Here is a 5,000-nt window from a genome sequence, read left to right on the forward strand (position 1 = left end):
CAGACCGAGCCCCACTGCATGGGGGGAGTCTTTGTCACTAATGTACACAGATAGAACATTGTGGACTGGAACCAGATTACCCGTACACACGGCGCTGATTAGTAATCAATGCAGAGCCATCAAACTACAGAAAATATATACAACTGTCCGTATACATGCTGAAAGAGTCTGCCCACAATGGGAACCACACGTCAGCCAGACACTCTGATCACGCACCACTCTCTGCTTCTAACAGGCGCACATACAATATGTAAGCACCAGCATGGAACAACATCCAGTGCATCCTCTCCGCCACATTACACAATCCACACTATCACAACCAGACCAGGAGGTCCATGCGGAAAATAGAATATCCCACCCTTTCGACATCCACCATTGCGCAGATAAGGCACCAACACCCACACATGTCCTATACAACGGTGCACCCAACATCACAATAGTACCTCCTGTCACAGCGCACAAACAATGACATGAGTCAAAGACACAGGTCTGACACAAGCATAGAATTGGAGCGCCGCCTCTAATAAGCCAAAGGTGCATCCTGACGTGACAAATCTCATCATGTCACAAGCATTCACTTACTATAATCACTATCAACGAACCTGCCGCCCCGCCCCCCCCCCCCCCCCCCACACCTTTCCTTACAACAACGTGTAACCTAACCTAACCCATGTTGTACCTTAACCTAACCCATGTTGTACCTTAACCTAACCCATGTTGTGCCTTAACCTAACCCATGTTGTGCCTTAACCTAACCCATGTTGTCCCCTAACCTAACCCAAGTTGTCCCCTAACCTAACCCATGTTGTCCCTTAACCTAACCCATGTTGTGCCTTAACCTAACCCATGTTGTGCCTTAACCTAACCCATGTTGTCCCCTAACCTAACCCATGTTGTCCCCTAACCTAACCCATGTTGTGCCTTAACCTAACCCATGTTGTCCCCTAACCTAACCCATGTTGTGCCTTAACCTAACCCATGTTGTCCCCTAACCTAACCCATGTTGTCCCCTAACCTAACCCATGTTGTCCCCTAACCTAACCCATGTTGTGCCTTAACCTAACCCATGTTGTGCCTTAACCTAACCCATGTTGTCCCCTAACCTAACCCAAGTTGTCCCCTAACCTAACCCATGTTGTCCCCTAACCTAACCCATGTTGTGCCTTAACCTAACCCATGTTGTGCCTTAACCTAACCCATGTTGTGCCTTAACCTAACCCATGTTGTCCCCTAACCTAACCCATGTTGTCCCCTAACCTAACCCATGTTGTGCCTTAACCTAACCCATGTTGTCCCCTAACCTAACCCATGTTGTGCCTTAACCTAACCCATGTTGTCCCCTAACCTAACCCATGTTGTCCCCTAACCTAACCCATGTTGTCCCCTAACCTAACCCATGTTGTGCCTTAACCTAACCCATGTTGTGCCTTAACCTAACCCATGTTGTCCCCTAACCTAACCCATGTTGTCCCCTAACCTAACCCATGTTGTCCCCTAACCTAACCCATGTTGTCCCCTAACCTAACCCATGTTGTCCCCTAACCTAACCCATGTTGTCCCCTAACCTAACCCATGTTGTCCCCTAACCTAACCCATGTTGTCCCCTAACCTAACCCATGTTGTCCCCTAACCTAACCCATGTTGTCCCCTAACCTAACCCATGTTGTGCCCTAACCTAACCCATGTTGTGCCCTAACCTAACCCATGTTGTGCCCTAACCTAACCCATGTTGTGCCTTAACCTAACCCATGTTGTCCCCTAACCTAACCCATGTTGTCCCCTAACCTAACCCATGTTGTCCCCTAACCTAACCCATGTTGTCCCCTAACCTAACCCATGTTGTCCCCTAACCTAACCCATGTTGTGCCTTAACCTAACCCATGTTGTCCCCTAACCTAACCCATGTTGTCCCCTAACCTAACCCATGTTGTCCCCTAACCTAACCCATGTTGTCCCCTAACCTAACCCATGTTGTCCCCTAACCTAACCCATGTTGTCCCCTAACCTAACCCATGTTGTCCCCTAACCTAACCCATGTTGTCCCCTAACCTAACCCATGTTGTGCCCTAACCTAACCCATGTTGTCCCCTAACCTAACCCATGTTGTGCCTTAACCTAACCCATGTTGTGCCTTAACCTAACCCATGTTGTCCCCTAACCTAACCCATGTTGTCCCCTAACCTAACCCATGTTGTGCCTTAACCTAACCCATGTTGTGCCGTAACCTAACCCATGTTGTGCCTTAACCTAACCCATGTTGTGCCTTAACCTAACCCATGTTGTGCCTTAACCTAACCCATGTTGTGCCTTAACCTAACCCATGTTGTGCCTTAACCTAACCCACGTTGTCCCCTAACGTAACCCACGTTGTCCCCTAACGTAACCCACGTTGTCCCCTAACGTAACCCACGTTGTCCCCTAACGTAACCCACGTTGTCCCCTAACGTAACCCACGTTGTCCCCTAACGTAACCCACGTTGTCCCCTAACGTAACCCACGTTGTCGCCTATCGTAACCCACGTTGTCGCCTAAACCTGCTCTGTAATTGTTATACGACTCGTTCAATTAGTGTAGTGTTGCCCACCCGCAACCCTCGCAATATAGTTCGCTACTCGCACTGCCCGCTCCCCTGTGTATCGCTTCATGTTAAACACCTTGCAAGTCTTGCTGACTTTCCACATGCTCCTGCTGTACACTGTAATGTGGATGGCAGCAGGGCGTACATGCCGCCCCCCCCCCCCCCCACCTCTCCCCACGTCCCCACCTTGCCCCCTGCCTTCGCAAGGTGGTTGGTGACAAGTTTGCATGTTCAATGCCCTTCGCATGCGACGTACGCAGGCTACGTTGTGGTGCGGCCTGTGTCAACTGTCCGCTGATGTCGTACGCGTGAACCACAATCTGTACTGCACATTCGTCCTTATGTACTGAATGATACATCGTGGCACATGTGTGACCGTACAACGACTGCGCCCAAAAACGGCGGACCATACAGTGCAAATATTGTGCACGCAGCTACGTGTCGTCTCCCTATGAGAGCTGGATTGCAGTGTGGTACGCCATAGAGACGTGTGGGAGGAACGGACGCCGTGGATGGCGATCAGCATGAGCTGTCTGTTGATGTATTCGGACCTAGTCGTCTCTCTCCTCACACACCGTGATGGCATGGTGCAGCGCGTTCCATATCTGCGACATGCTACAGAAGCCGGTTGACAGTCGTTCGAGCAATGGACATCGCATACGTACGGGGGCCACCTTCCACGTATTGTCTAGGCGTGCACATTTTGTTGCGTGTATGTGGGCAGACGTAGTGTGGCGTGACACCTGACACAGGCATGCAATAATGGTTGAAGTTGCAAATGGCGATGGACGCCTACGTTTTCTGGTGAAGTTACGCAAATGAAGAAATGGTAACCCGTTGTGGTGCGGTTGTTCTCGCTAGGGGTGAATCGGTGATGGCGACGATAGGTTGAGGTACTAACCGGTTGTTCCAGCGATACCCACCATGCCGACGAAACTGAACGGCATCTGGGTGTGAAGCGATACGCGGCGGTGGCTGGGTGGGACCGTCCCCGGCCGGTGAGGGGGCGCCTCCCGGCGTGCTGGCCGCGCGGTGCGTGGGCGCACGCGCTACAGCCGGCTGGTGGGGGCGGCCAGTGGCAGGCGCGCCGGCCGACGGACGCGGCAGGCGTCGCAGCTGCGCGCCGGCGCACCCTGCGCGCGGCGCCGTGCGGCCAAAGTAGGTCCTCGCGGGCCCGGTGCGAAGCGCGGTGGACATCTGCAGTGTGCTGGTCCGATTGAGGACTGTGTGCGTTGAGGATGCGCCGCCGCCCGGCGCTCGGCGCCGCGACGCCGTCTGCTGCTCGGTCGCCCCAGCGGTTCTCGCTGGTGGTTTGTATCGCAGCTGTGCGGATGTGTTGGCGTGTGCGCTGTGCTGGGAGAGTTCGCTTCGGCACCCAAGTGGGGCTTTTGTCCTTCTGTGGCGCTGGCGTTGGAGCTGCCGGTCACCGTAGGTGGCGCGTGTTGTCTCCCGCCGGCAATGCCACGACAGCACGCTCCCGGGCCTCTGTCGGCAGCGGCAAGCTCAGTTGGGAGCACGGGTGGTCGCACCGAAAGCGTCTACTCGCCTAACTCCGGGCGATTGCGCCTCTCTCGAACCCGACCAAGTACTTGGGACGGCGCTGCGCGCCGCCGGGACCTGAGAGGGTTTCGAGGTGTATTGTGCAGGGGAGCTCAGCCTCCTCCTGTTTGCAGAATGATTGAGCGGACGCTTGCGTGTTCGCGCGGGCCCCCGGGACACACTCCCGGGCGGCCGGCTGCTCAGCTCTAGTTGACGCAGCTCCCTGGTTGATCCTGCCAGTAGTCATATGCTTGTCTCAAAGATTAAGCCATGCATGTCTCAGTACAAGCCGCATTAAGGTGAAACCGCGAATGGCTCATTAAATCAGTTATGGTTCCTTAGATCGTACCCACGTTACTTGGATAACTGTGGTAATTCTAGAGCTAATACATGCAAACAGAGTCCCGACCAGAGATGGAAGGGACGCTTTTATTAGATCAAAACCAATCGGTCGGCTCGTCCGGTCCGTTTGCCTTGGTGACTCTGAATAACTTTGGGCTGATCGCACGGTCCTCGTACCGGCGACGCATCTTTCAAATGTCTGCCTTATCAACTGTCGATGGTAGGTTCTGCGCCTACCATGGTTGTAACGGGTAACGGGGAATCAGGGTTCGATTCCGGAGAGGGAGCCTGAGAAACGGCTACCACATCCAAGGAAGGCAGCAGGCGCGCAAATTACCCACTCCCGGCACGGGGAGGTAGTGACGAAAAATAACGATACGGGACTCATCCGAGGCCCCGTAATCGGAATGAGTACACTTTAAATCCTTTAACGAGTATCTATTGGAGGGCAAGTCTGGTGCCAGCAGCCGCGGTAATTCCAGCTCCAATAGCGTATATTAAAGTTGTTGCGGTTAAAAAGCTCGTAGTTGGATTTGTGTCC

At 53.4% G+C, this 5,000-nt stretch overlaps 1 non-coding gene across 1 annotated transcript in view; it reads left to right on the forward strand.

Moving 5' to 3' along the window:
- Positions 1-4,337: 4,337 nt before the first annotated feature.
- Positions 4,338-5,000, forward strand: part of LOC124732211 — a 1,909-nt gene continuing 1,246 nt past the window's right edge. The window contains exon 1 of the ribosomal RNA XR_007008612.1: positions 4,338-5,000. This exon is cut by the window's right edge and continues 1,246 nt beyond it. This is a non-coding gene — a ribosomal RNA (small subunit ribosomal RNA).

This window comes from Schistocerca piceifrons, unplaced genomic scaffold, assembly GCF_021461385.2.
Source record: "Schistocerca piceifrons isolate TAMUIC-IGC-003096 unplaced genomic scaffold, iqSchPice1.1 HiC_scaffold_133, whole genome shotgun sequence".
In the NCBI taxonomy this organism is placed as follows: Eukaryota; Metazoa; Arthropoda; class Insecta; order Orthoptera; family Acrididae; genus Schistocerca; species Schistocerca piceifrons.